At 29.2% G+C, this 18,670-nt stretch overlaps 1 long non-coding RNA gene across 1 annotated transcript; it reads left to right on the forward strand.

Moving 5' to 3' along the window:
- The first annotated feature begins 4,871 nt into the window (after positions 1 to 4,871).
- LOC109801755 (uncharacterized) lies at positions 4,872 to 12,214 on the forward strand. Its single transcript, XR_014433595.1, has 5 exons — positions 4,872 to 6,782; positions 9,590 to 9,744; positions 9,931 to 9,991; positions 10,291 to 10,365; positions 11,776 to 12,214. It is a non-coding gene; the product is annotated as an uncharacterized LOC109801755 (long non-coding RNA).
- Positions 12,215 to 18,670: the final 6,456 nt, after the last annotated feature.

Consider the following 18,670-nt stretch of genomic DNA (forward strand, 5'->3'; position numbering starts at 1 on the left):
ATCACTTCTAAAATTCTTCTCAATTATGCTACCTATGTAGTATAATCGGATCCTGCAATGTATTCAACTTCGACAGCAAAAGTGCAACAATCACTTGATTGATTTCAACTATATTGTTGAGATTTACTTGACTTTTTCACGCTTCTTCATTTACTTTTTCTATATTTTCCAAGATTCTACTCCCGTGACTTTTGATGCTTCCCTGCAACTCTGTTACAATCATGGTGTCTATGTCATGGGATTTATTTATTGTAGTCATGAAAGGATCTTACATCATTGACGCCGTTCAAAGAATTTTTTCCACCACTTTACTATCAAAAACATCTTCTCCATATACTCTCATTTTGTTGAGGAGATTTGTAACTCATGAAAAGTATTGTTTCACGAATTTAAAATTGTACACTTCTTACCTTTCATATTGCCTTCATAAAGATTGCAGCTTATATTTTTGAGTCTTCTTTACTCTATATAATAACTTCAAAACATTTCACGCCTCTTTGAATGTTTTGGCATGTGCAATTTTGCCAAAACTAGATCAATCTACTGTTTGGTGAATTTTTGTGATAGCATCAACTAGTCTCTCCTCCTAACAGTATCATCATTCATCAACTCCTTCTGCTAACCTTGGTTCAATAAAATTTCAAGTATTGTGAACTTTCAAATGTATAGCCATCGAAATTTATCAATAGCTAAAATCTAATTTTTCTTCTAACTTGGAACCTCACCAAATAATATTGTAAATAATAGTTATATTTCTCTCTCAAAAATATAACACCTATATTTTTTTTAAGACAAAGTGAAAACACTCTTATTCCTTACACACTCAAATATTTTTTTACTTACACTACCATCAAGTTTTTAAGCTTTGATGCCAATTATTATCAATGAGATAAAAATATTCATACACAACGAAAACGAAAAAGAGGGAGGAAGAGGTTTTGAAATTCACACGATTGATTCAATTGGATTTCAATCAAAAATGATTCATTTAGTTCTTGCAGTACATATGCATACGCTGTCTTTTATAGACATTATATAATAAAAAAATATTAATACTTAATTGCTAAGAAAACTAAAACTCCAATTCATACAATAATTCTTAATGGTTACGCTTAGGGATGGCAACGGGGCGGGTCGGGTACGGGTTTTATGATACCCGTCCCCGTCCCCGTCACATAAATCTATCCCCGTACCCGTACCCGTACCCGCCGGGTATGTGGTTTTTATCCCCATCCCCGTCCCCGTCGGGTATCGGGTATACCCGTACCCGTAAAAAATTATTTTTTTTTTGCAAAAAAAAATATATAATATTTTAAAGTTATTTTTCTATTATATTATAATTATAATTAGATTATTTCTTTATCTCATATTTTAATCAAGAGATTTCTTAATAATTATACAATTAAAAATATTTCACATTATAATAAATAATTACATATAATAAAATGTTAAATTTTTTTAATATAATTAAATTGGGTACGGGTACGGGTACGGGTATGACACCATACCCGTACCCGTACCCGTACCCGGTTTAATTTATCGGGTTTTACCCGTACCCGTCCCCGTACCCGGTCAAACCGGGTATTCCCCGTCAAAGTCGGGACGGGTTCGGGTATTACCCACGGGTACGGGTTTATTTGCCATCCCTAGTTACGCTACTCATAATGGAAATGCAGAAAAAAAAAAAGCAAAATTATTCTCTGAGGCGGTGCAGCAATATGGGGGTGATGAATTCTTATTGAATAAGTTATCAACATAATTAATTTAATATTTGACTCACAGTTGCAGAGATGAATAGTAAATACTAAAAATATTAGATGAAAAATTGGCCAACATGAGCAATCTATGAAACAGGAATATCTCATCACCTAGCAGATGCCATTTTTTCCTTCTTCCATTGATCAATGTTCTTCTGTATTGTCAACATTTTGTATCACTAATACCTCCATTTGTTGACAAGTTGGATACTTTGAGCAGTGTTGTTTCACTGTTGCTTTGATGAGTAGTGGGTATTGCATATGTTCCATATTCCCCTCCCCTAAGGTGTATAAGAAGGGCATTTCTTACTTTTCACGTTATATCAGATTTTGATAACAGAGATATCTTAACATAGGACTCGGCATTTTCAATTTAAAATAGACATAATATGCCCAAAATATACATATATATATATATATATATATATATATATATATATATATATATATATATATATATATATATATATAAAATTCACACTTAGAAGTTGCTAGAATGTTAATTGCTGGATGATAAATAAATTTGGCTTGTTACATAGCATTTTGGTTAAATTTGATTGTATATTCTATAGAAATGGATTTGTGTATTAAAATTTAAAGAGGATATCTTGATCAATCATTTATCTTGTGGAAATATAAAATTATACTTATTGCTCTTCTTAAATAAGTTTAATATTTATTTTTATAATCAACATTTATATATTAAATACAAACTATTTATTATCTTGAATGGTATTACAAGAGTTTTTTATCTATGAAATAATTTGTAAAAATTCTTTTAACTTTTTATCTAATTCAATTTTTATTTATTATAAATATTTATAAATTAAATATTAATATTTAAAAAAATTATTAATAAATAATTTTTTACTATAATATAAATTATATATTATAAACCTAAAATATAACTTATATATTTTAAAATATTCATTTGTACATGTAAAAAGACTATTTATATATATATATAATCAATTATAAATTTTAATTACATGTAAAAGAAAATGTTTAATCATTGTATAAATTAAAGAAGAAAAAAAGTAATCAATCACCCTAAATTTTACTTTTTTATATAAATTGGTATCATAAATTTTTATTTTATCCTAATTAATTTTCAAACTTTATCTAATTTATAAATAGACATTATAAACTTTAATTTTAATTTAATTAATCCTTAAATTTTACTTTTTTTACAAATAAACATCCTCAACTTTAATTTTGTGTGTGTGTGAAAATAAAATGAATAAACAAGTGTGATTTAAATAAACAAGTGTGATTTAAATAAATGATTGATATTTTTTTATCTTAGAAATTTAATCTCAATGTAATATAAGAGACTTACAAAATAAATAATTTAATGAAAATGCAATAAATGTGTTTATTTGTAAAAATGATAAAATTTAAGGATAAATTATAATAAAATTAAAGTTTATGGTGTCTATATACTAAAAAAAACAATATTTTTAATCAAATTCAAGAACTTGAAACTAATAAATTAATTATAACACTTACTTAATTTTAAATTTATTTTATATTTAATAGAGGCACGAAGTGCCTTATCTATACTAATATATAAATGGGATATCATTCTCAGTAACTACCTTGATTTCCACGTTATTTGACCATTATACCCTTATTTATACTAATATATAAAGGGGATACTCTTCTCAGTAAATACCTTGGTCTCCACATTTTTTGACCATTATACTCTTATATTTTAAAAAATTAAAAAAATTTAAATCAAATTTAAGAACTTAAAATTAATAGATTATCTATACTATCTATACTAATCTATACTAATATATAAAGGGGATACTCTTCTCGGTAACTACCTTGGTCTCCACATTTTTTGACCATTATACCCTTATATTTTAAATAATTAAAAAATATATTTTTAAATCAAATTTAAGAATTTCAAATTAATGAATTAATTATAATATCAATTAAATTAATATATTTTTATTATTTAATAGAGGGACGAAGTGCCTCGACCCCACTAGTAGAATCGAGGCACTTCGTGCCTCTATTAAAAATAAAATAAAAATAAAAAGAAAATAATAAAAGTATATTGATCTAATTGGTATTATGATTAATCTATTAGTTTAAAGTTCTTAAATTTGATTAAAAAATATTTTTTCTAATTTTTTAAAATAAAAGGGTATAATTACTTTTGGTTTTCATTTTTACATGAATTATTTTATCCTTTATTTATTTTTTAATAACTACTTTTTTATGACTAACATCTTTTTTTTTTCTTTTAATTTTTTATAATACAATCCAGGCACAAAGTGCCTTTTTCCTGCTAGTATATTATAAAGGGGATATATTTTGGTAACTACCCATTTAATCTCCAATTTTTAGTAGACGATTATACTTCTTGAATATAAAAAAAATATTATATTTTTTTTCTTCTAAATAACTGTCCATAATTATATGCATATTATAAAGGAGATATATTTTGGTAACCACTCCTTTAATCTCCATTTTTAGTAGACAATTATACCCCTTGAATATAAAAAAAATCTTCTTATATTTTTTTTAAATAACATCCATAATTTATAATATTTGTTTGTGTGTAAGTGTAACTATTAAAGGCACAAAGTGCCTCCGCCCTTCTAGTTTTAATAAATTAGATAATTAAATTGTATATATAGAAGTTAGATAATATAAGTTGTGTGTAATTATTAAAGTCACAAAGTGTCTGGTCCCTCCAGTTTATACTAATACTAATACTAATACTATTATTACCCTTTTTGGTAACTACCTTAGTCTCCACTTTTTTGGACCATTATACTCTTTTATGTTAAAAAATTAGAAAAAATATTTTTAATCAAATTTAAGAATTTGAAACTAATAAATCATTTTTACAATAATTACTTTTGATTTTCATTTTTACATGAGTCATTTTATCTTTTATTTATTTTTTAATAACTATTTTTTTATGAGTAACTTCTCATTTTTTCTTTTAATTCTTTTTAATACAATGCAGGCAAGAAGTGGCTTTTTTATGCTAATTTTAATAAATTAGATAATTAAATTATATATATAGAAGTTAGATAATATAAGTATAAAAAAAATAATTAAATTAATATAAAAGTTTCTCCCTCTTTTAAATTCATCCTATGGAAGTAAAAAAATTTAAACAAAAAAACACACCTTCCTCACACGTGTTAAAGAATAAATAGAAATAGAAAACGGAGCATTTAAAAATTAAAACTCAAAGGCCGCGGCACGAAAACGTGCCTCGCAAGTCTTTTGGAATCCTTGGCGCTTCTCGTGCTCCTCCTGGTTCGTTTTACTCTCTCTTTCTTCTTTATGCATCGAAATCCGTCAAGTGTTCACTGTTTCCTCGCTCGGTTGCAAGCCCTCACTGCATCATGAGAGCGGTGAAACGCGAATTGGTTGACGGTGGCGATAGCAGTAGCATCGACAAGCATGACGGCTCCGAACTACGTGACGCCGATTACCAAACTCCGAAAGGCCGTCGCGGTATTCGTTCTCGCTACCTCGCCGTCGCGGTATTCGTTCTCGCTACCTCGCCGTCGCGAACATGATTCACGGTACTTTACTTTTATTCGTTGTGCTTTCTGCATTTTCCATTGCGTTATACCAATGCGAATGTATATTTACGAGTTAATAAAATTTAGAACGCATAAAACTCCATCTCTGATCTTAATCCCAATCTTCCGATTAAGAATAAATGTACGAGCGCGAATGTATATTTACAATCCCTTAGGCATCACCGCCATTCTTCCCATTCCGATTCATACTCTTCGTCCTCCATCTCTGATAACAGACGCATTTCTTTTAATTATATTATTTTGTATTATTATTATTATTATCATGTATGTGCTATGCTTCAAAGGATTTATGGACCTTGCAATTTTTATAGCTTTGTGTTCTCACATCCTTTACGATCCGTGAATCTTAGTTTATCAGAAGAATACAAGTAATAATTTTCGACCATTGTAAGGGGGACTGGGGAATGGGATGAATGTTCATGTTGCAACATTTTGATCTCTCTTGGAATCCTTTTTGTTCCATTTCATTTTGGCATTTTTTTGTGCTCGATGTTTGGTAATGATGTGAATTGTAAAATGAATTATAATTACGACTGATGAAAATTTATCGGAAAATGAAATCCGTTTTGTTCACTATATCACTTCAGAAGTGAAGTCTCTTCTGATAGTGAACATGAAACATCTCATCGTTCAAATAGGCACAAAAGGAGCGACAGTAACACACTTTTTCTTAGTTTATAATCTTTTTCAATATACCGGTTTTAAAATTGAATTACCCATAATAAAATAGAAAAAGAATTGGATAAAATTAATAATATAAAGCAAATATTAAAAAATATTAGCCAAGAAAAATTACAACTAAAAATAATAAAATTAGGAAAAAAAGTATTCACTTATCCTAAATGTTATTTTTTTTATTTTATAAATAGGCACCTAAACGTTAATTTTATCCTAATAAATCTTAAAAATTTATCTTAAAAAATTAATTTTTTCTCGATTAAAATTAATTTTATTATAATTATATTTATCATTTTACAAATAGTTTTTTAATTAATTTAGAGTTTAAGTAATTATCTTAAATGTCAATCATTTATTAATATTTTTATTTTTAATTACAACTATTTTATATAATAAAATATGAATTATATTGACTAATAAAAATCTAATGAAATTAGGAGATAAAATATTATGCATTAGTTAACATCCCTAAATTATTTGAAGATATAGAAAAAATATACTATTCACAAAAACAATTAAAGGAGAAAAGAATTAACAAATATTATCAACTTAAAATATGAAAAATATTAATAAGAAATATTCCACATTTACTCTTCATTAAAAAGATAGCGAAGGTTAGATTTTTCATAAACTGCTACAGCCAAATTGTGAGACGTTGCACACTTTTTACCCTTTAAAATTTTCATTTCCTTCACATTACCGGGTCATGTCTGATTTTAAGGTTTTACGGCCATGGGTTATGCTTTCCATGAACGGGTTACCCGCTGAGGTCTTAGCTTTTTCTTTCTTCTAACGTTATTTTCTTGCATGTTTATCTTTCACTCTTTCACATTTTTATTTCTTTGATTTATTTCGTCAAATCCGTGTTCTCGTTTCATTGTCTTTTTAAATTTTTCGGTTCTTTGACTCTCTTTTTGATTGTTTCTTTTGGCTTTGAAATGATTGCATGTTTATCTCTCACTTGTTCTTTACCTTAACTCTGTTTCATGAATTTGGTTCTCTGCTTAATTTTACCAATTCCATGTTTTCATATCATGATCTTTGTTAATTTTCAGTTCTCTGGCTTTCTTTCTTATTGTCATTTTTAGCTTTGATATAATTTATTAATAATTTCTCAAGTTATGTAATGTTTCTTTTATAGTACATATATGTATTTTACCCTTCTTATGTATGTATAAACACTTTTTTCTCAAGATGTGTTTAGAGTTGTATATGTGTTTGTATGTTTGTTTGTTGAAGGGTTTGTGATTTTCTGAATTCCGGTGCATATTACCGAATTATTGGCTGATTTTGCTATACCTACAGCTCAACCATCAATATTTCTATTCATTGCTCTGTGAATTTTTTTCTGCCCTCTATATTATTGAGGACTAGCAAAGATTTTAATTTAGTTTTTATAATTCAAAATTTTAATTTCATTTTTAAAACCGGAATATTGAGAAAGTTTATTTAAATCAAAATGAATATAGGAAGATGTCTATGTGGAGGAAATTTGAAGTGAATGTTGTTCCTTTTTTGGATAATTTCCACATTTAATATTTTGGTTGATTCCATGTTCTTGTTTCAAGATATATATTTTTTTATTTATGTTTTTCGGTTCTTTATCTTTCTTTTTGATTGTCTATATGTGTGACATTATTTTCCAAATTGGGTTGATTCCGTGTTCTTGTTTCATGAATCTCCAATCTCTACAAGTATGACATTATTTTCCAAATTTTTCCCTAATACAGTTGTTTCCATGGTTTGTTTTCCTCAGACTCAATCCATTTGTCTCGTAAGATATGAACATAGTTTTTGCATTTATTATTCGATGTGTGCCTTTAATTGTCTTAACTCAAAATGGCAGGACCTCTTGAGTTTTGAGGCAAGGTTTTTCAATTTCTTTTCAATTCTACATCTTTAGCCTTTAGAGCATCTTTATTAACTTCTCTTGTTGAAGAATAAGTTCCAAGTTTTTATTAGTTTCATTATTTTAAAAAAATTATTTTATTGTTGGAGCCTGAGTGTTCTGTCATACATTCTTTTGTCTAAGAAAGTTTTGTCACACAGATGATTAGGTGCTTTATAAAATTTACAATATTATTTTTTCTATAGTTAAAGTATTAGTTTCTATAGTTAAAGTATTAGCTAAATAGTTCTTCTGCAGACAACTTGAGAGGGTGACGCAAAAATGAAAGCCTTGTTTGCAATTTTTTGGAAGAGTGAAAAAATTATGTTTATGCCTTTTAAGGAACATAGTTGTGAGAGAGAAATAGGGAGCCCACAAGAATGAAAGATCAATCACAATGAAACGAGGGCCAATATATCTAGGCCTGGTCCAAAACTAAGCCTGAAGGTTCGATGTAGAACATTATTTCATAGGGGATAGTCACCCAAGTAATCAAGTAATCTAACCATCATTATTTAGGCCCTATAAGGAATTTTTTTAAGTAGTTAACTAGTTAGGTAGTTATAAATTGAGGCAGAGAAAAATGTAAAGGAAATCAGTTAGCTGGTTGCAAGAAAGGGTCACAAGAAAAACAATTAATATGTGTCTCTATAAAAATAAATGACGGTAAAAGTAAACTCATTTTCTGTTTTGAAGTTGTTTGCTATGCCATATAGTGTGTCATAACTCTGTTTTCAATTTTCACTCATTTTCTATTTTGAAGTTGTTTGCTATGCTATATAGTGTCTTAACTCTATTTAGAAATGTTTTCCTGAAGACTGTTTTCAATTTTCCTTGCTCTTTCCATTCTATAGATTTTCTGCTGGAGAGCTTGATGTTTTATCTTGAGTTGAGAAAAATTTCTATTGTATAAAATTAGGTTTGTATTGTACAAAATTCTTAAAACTACCAGGCTTGGCTGGTTGTTCAAATACTTTGTGTTGATATGCGTCTTCAAGAGTTAGGACTTGATAAAAAGAGTTTGTTCTTTGGTAAATGGTAAAACAGATTGAGTGCTTGAATGCAGCTTATCTCTTGGTAAAATGTAATAGCAAGTATTTGCAAAATTGATTTTATTCAAAATTAAATTTAAAGGAATGTGATTTATTTTTTGACCTTTTATTTAAAAGGAAGTTAGTAGGAAAATTTAGTATAATATTTTTATAGAAAACAAAAGCTACCTAAAGTTCCTTCAACTGAAAATCAATTTATCAACCCAAAATCAAATATATGATTTTTGTTTAAAATCTTGTTTTGTATCTCACTCAAGCTAGTATTGGACTACTTGAAAATGTTCACTCCTACAAATAGGATATACTAGTATAAGACCAAAATGGAAGGAAGAGGTAACATAAAGTGATGGAACTAGAAGAGGAAAGATAAAGATTCTGCATATTTGTTGCATCTATGTGCATTTGTTTTTTGTTCTACAGTTGTTTTTTTAGGCGGTTTACCTCTATTGTAAGGAGCAAACTCCAAATTTTGTTTTGATGTTAGATTAGACAAACATCTTGATCATCTCTAATGATTTGAAATCCAATGAAAAGCACACATTCCAATGTAAATATGTAATTCAAGTTAAATTAGACAAACTTCTTGATCATCTCTAATAATTTGAAATCAATTTAACCAAATTTTAAACTGAACAGGCACTAAAACAAACATTAGTTTGTTCTAGCCAACAAAATATGGCCATTTACCTCTCTAGACTGGAATGGAAATTTCTGACTCTATGAAGTTGAAGCATGGAATCAAAAATTTCATTCCTTCCACGCATAGCAACACTTGTTATTATGGAATAGAGGTAAGAACAGAATGGCCATGTTACATACTAAAAATGCTCAATTTTATTTTTAGGGCTGTCTTCATTGAACCTTTAAGTGAAGCAGTTTAACACTTTGTGTAGAGGAAATAATGTTTAACATCTCTGGATCCATGGACATTGAATGTTATGATATAATTGACATTGTTTTCCAATGGTGCTTGACAGGCCACTTATGGATGAAAGATATTCGTTAGAAGTCAACAAGGTGGCATTATGCTATATATTGGTATAGTACTATTGGACCACTTGATAATGTTCACTCCTACAAATAGGATATACTAGTATAAGACCAAAATGGAAGGAAGAGGTAAGATAAAGTGATGGAACTAGGGGAGGAAAGATAAAGGTTCTGCATATTTGTTGCATCTATGTGCATTTGTTTTGTTCTACAGTTGTTTTTTTAGGCGGTTTACCTCTATTGTAAGGAGCAAACTCCAAATTTTCTCTTCACATATTATAAATTTATACTTCATATTTATTATTTTACTTAAATACTCATGCATATTTTCCTATTGGTTGTGGCAGCTGTTGGCTTGAAGTGAAAAAGGCTTGAGATCCCACCTGATGTCTCACAAGATTACACTATTTTAGTTGTCCTAGGTACGTGCCAAATTCCATAATGATTTTCTTGCCATTTCTAAATTTAACTTGAACGTAGTATCTATCCATTAAGGGGAATTGGAGCATACACAATTTTTTGTTAAAATTATTTATAAATCATACAGAATTGCATTGTTCATTTGTTTTGTTTTAATTTTCTCTGTTTTTTTTTTCCTGTTTTTTAGAATGCTGAAGATGTATTGCCTCTATGCTAATCTTGTAATGTTTCTACCAGGCTAATCTTGAGCATTTTTTATGCTTAAAACCTAGCAATTCTATCAATAAATTCATTTTATTAATAGTTTTTATTTATTAATTTTCATCAATTAGAGCTTAATTAATTTTTTTAAAATGTCAATCATTTATTAATATTTTTATTTATTTTATTACAAATATTTATATATCTTAAAAATATGAATTAAAACTGATATAATAAAAATTTAATGAAATTAGCAGATAAAATATTATCTATTACTTAATATCCCTAAATTATTTGAAGATATAGAAAAATATATTATCCAATAAAAAAAAATAATAATAATTAAAAAAATTAACAAATACTATCCACTTAAAATGTAAAAATATTATTAAAACTAATAAATTTAAGATGAAATCGATAATTAATTTTCATTATTTTTATTATATATATATATATTGATTTTTTTTCTTTTATTTTGATAATTTTTTTATACATTTGTTTTTTTAATTTATATTTAGTAACAATTTATTTTATACTATTGTAAAACTATAATAATTATTACTAATTATTATAATATTTTAATCCAATTTTTTCCTTAAATGAATGTGATTTATTTTTTGACCTTTTTTTTAAAAGGAAGTTAGTAGGAAAATTTAGTATAATATTTTTATCGAAAACAAAAGCTACCTAAAGTTCCTTCAACTCAAAATCAATTTATCAACCCAAAATCAAATATATGAATTTTGTTTAAAATCTTGTTTTGTATCCCACTCAAGCTAAGAATATGGCTAGAACGTTCCTTTTAAGACTTGGACAATCCTCTTCCCTCAAGCAAGTATTGGACCACTTGAAAATGTTCACTCCTTCAAATAGGATATACTAGACGTGTAGTTCTAGATGTAAGATGTGTTTGTTAAAAGCCCTACATTGGCTAGGAATATGGCTAGACTACTCCTTATCGCAATTTGTCAATCATCTTCCCTTGAGTTGGCCTTTTGGGAGTGAGTTAAGCCAAATCTGTTTCTAATGCCATTCATTACAAGATTTCCTTAATTTTTTTTATCAATACTATTTCTTAGATATTAATAGTCATTTGCTAGCTTTTTCTTCTTGTCTTTTATGTGTGTTTAATTTTACACTCCTTGCTCTTTTTAGGATGAGAATTGAACTTGGAACTTTTACTTCCTTGATGCATTGTTTGCTTTTTACAGGATAGGAATTTGGTTCCCCAAAAATTTGAACCAAACAATAATTGATAGAGTTGTGAAGGGAGATGAGATGGAATGCATGAAAGGTGAGACTATTCTAGCCCTGAGTTAATTTAAATGTTGCAGCCTATTTATGCTTAAAACTTCTATTATAATTATATTGTTTCAGCATTTGTGAAACTTGTGATGTGAAAAGAATGATCATAAAAATATATAGTATGAAGTTGAAATAGCCTGTGGCTGCGAATAGAAATCCAAAAATGATTGCAAGAAATGTATATTTGTTGAAGCATGTATTTGACAAGCTAAGTCAATGATGATGCATATATGGTTGACGATATATCGTTTAAGGTTGTGGCTGAAATAATTTTTGACTTTTTGAGTGTTATCCTGTTTCACATTGGTCAATCATTGTTATATACATATACACACACACATATATATATATATATATATATATATATATATATATATATATATATATATTATGCTTAGAAGAGGAGTGGGCTTACTAGGCTGCAAGTGTATGAAAGCCAAAGGAGGAATAAGGGGTAGAATATGTTGAGAGAAATTTGTGAATAAAAACCAAGCTAGCTAGTATACTTGGAGTGAAAAAAGAATATAATTCTTGTATAACACCAAAATGCAAGGAAGGAAAGATAAAGTGATGGAGCACTTTAGGATTCTGCATAGCTACTGTATCTATGTGCATGTTTTTTGTTCTAAAGTTTTCTTTTTAGGATTTTACCTCTATTGTAAGCAGCATGACTCCAAATTTTCTCGGTCAACCTAATTCTTGTTTATGTCTTTTGGTTGCATACCCCACTTCCTTTTGTGGTTCAGGATAAGTATTTTGAGTCTAGAAAACATAGCACCAAAAGCAATATTAAGAGGGTGAGGTGATAAAATATTTTTATGCAAAAAATAGTTTTCTTTAAGAATTGGTTACATCATATGAGTATTAATTTAAAGTAATTGATAAAGTTGCAATTGTATAAGAAAGACAAATGGCTTTTAGAAAGAGTCCTTAGAATAATACGAAACCTTTATCATATTTTAGTACTGTTTTGATTGAGACAGTTGTTATTAAATACATATTGTATTCATCGTAAGAAAATATAGGGCATGGAAGCTCTATATATATACCTTTGTCCCTCATCTTCGTAAAAATTGGTTGTATTTACATGATTATTTTAATTGACAAATGATGAAAGATGTATATGATCTATTTATGCCTGATCTTGATGTCGAAAAATTGAGATAATTATTATTAGATTCATGTTGTATTCATCGTGAAAAATTATAGGGCATCATAGTCCTATATATTTGTCTTTGTCCCTCATCTCGGTATATATTGGTTGTGGTTACATGATGATTAATTTTTTCGACAAATGATGAATGAGGTATTCGATCTTCTTATGCCTGATCCTGATGTCGAAAAATTGAGACGGTTATTGTTAGATGCATGTTATATTCATTGTGAAGAAATATAGGGCATGAAAGTCATATATATTTGTCTCTGTCCCTAATCTCGGTAAAAAATGGTTATGTTTACATGATGATTACTTTTGTTGACAAATGATGAAAGAGGTATACGATCTTCTTATCCCTCATCCTGATGTCGAAAAATTTAGACAGTTATTATTAGATTCATGTTGTATTTATCGTGAAAAAATATAGGGCATGAAAGCTCTAATATTTGCTTTTCTCCCTCATCTCGGTAAATATTAGTTGTTGTTACATGATTAATTTTTTTGACAAATGATGAAAGAGATAAACGATCTTCTTATGTCTCACCATGATGTCAAAAAATTGAGACAGTTATTTTATCAATCGGGAAAAACCCGAAACCAAACCCGAACCCGATAAACACGGATTTTTCTCATTCAAATCGGGGCGGGTTTAGGTGGGTACTCACGGGGGCGGGTTAGATTGTCATGCCTAATTCATCGTGAAAAAATATAGGACATGAAAGTCCTAAATATTTGCCTTTGTCCCTTATCTCGGTAAAACTTGGTTGTATTTACATGATGATTATTTTTTTCGACAAATGATGAAAGAAGTATACAATCTTCTTATGCCTCATGTTGATGTCAAAAAATTGAGACAGTTATTATTAAATGCATGTTGTATTCATCGTGAAAAAATATAGGGCATGAAAGTCCTATATATTTGCCTTTGTCCCTCATCTCGCTAAAAATTGGTTGCTTACATGATAATTATTTTTTTTGAGAAATGATGAAAGAGGTATACGATCTTCTTATGCCTGATCCTGATGTCGTAAAATTGAGACGGTTATTATTAGATGCATGATATATTCATCATGAAAAAATATAGGGTATGAAAGTCCTATATATTTGCATTTGTCCCTCATCTCGGTAAAACTTGGTTGTATTTACATGATTATTTTTTTTGACAAATGATGAAAGAGGTATATGATCTTCTTATGCCTTATCCTGATGTCAAAAAATTGAGACGATTATTATTAGATGCATGTTGTATTCATCGTGAAAAAATATAGGGCATGAAAGTCCTATATATTTGTCTTTGTCCCTTATCTCGGTAAAACCTGGTTGTATTTACATGATTATTTTTTTTGACAAATGATGAAAGAGGTATACGATCTTCTTATGTCTCATCCTGATGTAAAAAAAATTGAGACGGTTATTATTAGATGCATGTTGTATTCATCGTGGAAAAATATAGGGCATGAAAGTCCTATATATTTGTCTTTGTCCCTCATCTCGGTAAAAATTAGTTGTTTACATGATGATTTTTTTTTTCCGACAAATAATGAAAGAGGTATACGATCTTCTTATGTCTGATCCTGATGTCAAAAAATTGATACGGTTATTATTATATGCATGTTGTATTCATCATGAAAAAATATAGGACATGAAAGATCTATATATTTGCCTTTGTCCCTCATCTCGGTAAAATTTTGTTGTATTTACATGATTATTTTTTTTGACAAATGATGAAAGAGGTATAGGATCTTCTTATGCCTCATCCTGATGTTAAAAAATTGAGACGGTTATTATTAGATGCATGTTGTATTCATCGTGAAAAAATATAGGGCATGAAAGTCTGATATATTTGTCTTTGTCCCTAATCTCGGTAAAAATTGGTTGTGGTTACATGATTATTTTTTTCGACAAATGATAAAAGAGGTATACCATCTTTTTGTGCCTCATCCTGATGTCGAAAAATTTAGATGGTTATTAATAGATGATTTTCTATTCATCGTGAAAAAATCTAGGGTATGAAAGTCCTATATATTTGTCTTTGTCCCTCATGTCGGTAAAACTTGGTCGTGTTTACATGATTATTTTTTTTACAAATGGTGAAAGAGGTATACGATCTTCTTATGCCTGATCCTAATATCGAAAAATTGAGACAGTTAGTATTAGATGCATGTTATATGCATCGTGGAAAAATATAGGACATGAAAGTCTTATATATTTGCTTGTCTCTCATCTCGGTAAAACTTAGTTGTATTTACATGATAGTTATATATTTTTTTCGACATGATCAAAGAAGTATAGGATCTTATGTTTGATCCTAATATCGAAAAATTGAGACAGTTATTATTAGATGCATGTTATATTCATCGTGAAAAAATATAAGGCATGAAAGTTTAATATATTGCCTTTGTCCCTTATCTCGGTAAAACTTGATTGTATTTACATGATCATTATTTTTTTCGACAAATGATGAAAGAGTTATACGATCTTCTTATGTCTCATCTTGATGTCAAAAAAATTGATACGGTTATTATTAGATACATATTATATTCATCGTGAAATAATATAAGGCATGAAAGTTCTATATATGACATTTGCCCCTTATGTTGGAAAAACTTAGTTGTATTTACATGATGATTATTAGATGCATGTTTTATTCGCTGTGAAAAAATATAAGGCTTGAAAGTCTTATATATTTGTCTTTGTCCCTCATCTCGATAAAAATTGGTTGTGGTTACATGATGATTATTTTTTTGACAAATAATGAAAGAGGTATACGATCTTCTTGTGCCTCATCCTGATATCGAAAAATTGAACGGTTATTATTCGATGCATGATGGAACTACTTGAAAAAGATTGATGTTCTTCAAGTTGAACCATGTTAAGTCCCTTCTTCTCTTGAGGTTCTTCACGTCAATGGAAGATTTGGATGAGTTCAAGCTTTAAAAGCTTGAAGATGCTTCCCGAGGTGGTTCGGTTTCTCTTGAAGGAGAGAAACTTGAGGAACCAAGCACAAAGGAGAAGTTCCTTTGTGAAGCTTCTAGGAGAAGGAGATTCTCCACGAATTTGGACTCTTGAAATGAGAGAGAATTTCTGAATTCTAAGTCTCATAAATGTCAAAAATGATTACAAGAGTAGAAATTACAAATATATAGAGGTAGGTAGCTTAAAGAGCAAGCTAACCTTAATCATGGATCACTAGGAACCATGGTAAGGTTAGTTGACCTTCTAGGTGAGTTTAGAAACTTGTGGAGCAAGCTTTTCACTTAGCTTGCTTGGGAAGCAAGCTAAGGAAAAGCTTGTGCTACAAGCTTCTCATCTCCTTGAAGGTTAGAGAAGCAATTCGGTCAAAGAAAGAAGACTAGGCAAGGTGGGCGGATTTGGTCTCTTTTGGCTCCTTGAATTAATTTAAAACATGTTTGATTTGGTTTAGTTAGGTTCATCCAATGATGATGAAACCTAGCTAAATCAAAGGCACTCCAAGACACTCCTAAAAACACTAATGAGAGATGGAAATGCACCAAAGGCACTCCGAGACACTCCTAAAAAGGCCTTGTACAAGAAATGAAAGAAATGCAAATTTACACCAAATGAAGTGTAAATTCACACCAAATGAAAGAGGTATACGATCTTTTTATACCTGATCTTGATGTCAAAAAATTGAGACGGTTATTATTAGATGCATGTTGTATTCATTGTGAAAAAATATAGGGCAGGAAAGTCCTAGATAATTCCCTTTGTCCCTCATCTCGTTAAAAATTGGTTATATTTACATGATGATTATTTTTGTCGACAAATGATGAAAGAGGCATATGATCTTCTTATGTCTGGTCTTGATGTCGAAAAATTTAGACGGTTGTTATTAGATGCATGTTGTATTCATCGTGAAAAAATATAGGGCATGAAAGTCCTATATATTTGCCTTTGTCCCTCATCTTGGTAAAAACATGGTTGTATTAACATGATGATTATTTTTTTTGACGAATGATGAAAGAGGTATATGATCTTCTTATGCCTCATCCTGATGTCGAAAATTGAGACGGTTATTATTAGATGCATGTTGTATTCATCGTGAAAAATTATAGGACATGAAAGTCCTATATATTTGTCTTTGTCCCTCATCTCGGTAAATATTGGTTGTGGTTACATGATGATTATTATTTTTGACAAATGATGAAAGAGGTATATGATTTTCTTTTGCTTGATCCTGATGTCGAAAAATTGAGACGGTTATTGTTAGATGCATGTTGTATTCATTGTGAAGAAATATAGGGCATGAAAGTCCTATATATTTGCCTTTGTCCCTCATCTCGGTAAAAATTAGTTATATTTACATGGTGATTATTTTTGTCGACTAATGATGAAAGAGGTATAAGATTTTCTTATGCCTGATCCTGATGTCGAAAAATTGAGACGGTTATTATTAGATGCGTGTTGTATTCATCATGAAAAAATATAGGGAATGAAAGTCTTATATATTGCCTTTGTTCGTCATCTCGATAAAATTTGGTTGTATATACAAGATGATTATTTTTTTCGACAAATGATGAAAGAGGTATACGATTCTTTTATGCCTTATCCTGATGTTGAAAAATTGACACGGTTGTTATTAGATACATATTATATTTGTTGTGAGAGAATATAGGGCATGAAAGCCTTCTGTATTTGCCTTTGTCCCTCACCTCGGTAAAAATTGGTTATATTTACATGATTATTTTTGTCGACTAATGATGAAAGAGTTATACGATCTTCTTATGTCTGATTCTAATGTCAAAATATTGAGATGGTTATTATTACATGCATGTTGTATTCATCGTAAAAAAATATAGGGCATGGAAGTCCTTTATATTTGTCTTTGTCCCTCATCTCGGTAAAAATTGGTTGTATTTACATGATGATTATTTTTTCGACAAATGATGAAAGAGGTATACGAACTTCTTATGCCTGATCCTGATGTCGAAAAATTGTGAAGGTTATTATTAGATGCGTGTTGTATTCATCGTGAAAAAATATAGGGCATGAAAGTCCTATATATTACCTTTATCCCTCATCTCGGTAAAACTTGGTTGTATATACAACATGATTATTTTTTTCGACAAATGATGAAAGAGGTATACGATCTTTTTATGCATGATCCTGATGTCGAAAAATTGAGACGGTTGTTATTAGATGCATGTTGTATTCATCTTGAAAAAATATAGGGCATGAAAGTCCTATATATTTGCCTTTGTCCCTCATCTCGTTAAAGATTAGTCATATTTACACGATGATTATTTTTTTTGACAAATGATGAAAGAGGTATACGATCTTCTTATGTCTGATCCTGATATCGGATAATTGATTTTAGTTCTTTTGTTAAGTAAGAAATGATTTTAGGAGAGCTATCACTTCCACTATAGTTGGATTGTTGAGACATTTTAAACAACAAGATTTTTCTCTTCACACAAAAAGAGATTTTAAGAAAATAATATTTTTGAAGTGCTTAGACTTGGAACTTAGAGGTTTAAGAGTACAAATTGAACTATGGAGGGAGGTGAGTTACTAAAGAGCCACTTAATAACCAAGCCTCTTCAAGTAAAAATCTCTAAACCCCCTTGTACTTTGCCTTGCACCAAAATGTTTTCACAAATTTCTTTTTCAAAAAGAAAAATAAC

The sequence above is a fragment of the Cajanus cajan genome, chromosome 4 (assembly GCF_000230855.2).
Source record: "Cajanus cajan strain Asha chromosome 4, NIPB_CcT2T_4, whole genome shotgun sequence".
Lineage (NCBI taxonomy): Eukaryota > Viridiplantae > Streptophyta > Magnoliopsida > Fabales > Fabaceae > Cajanus > Cajanus cajan.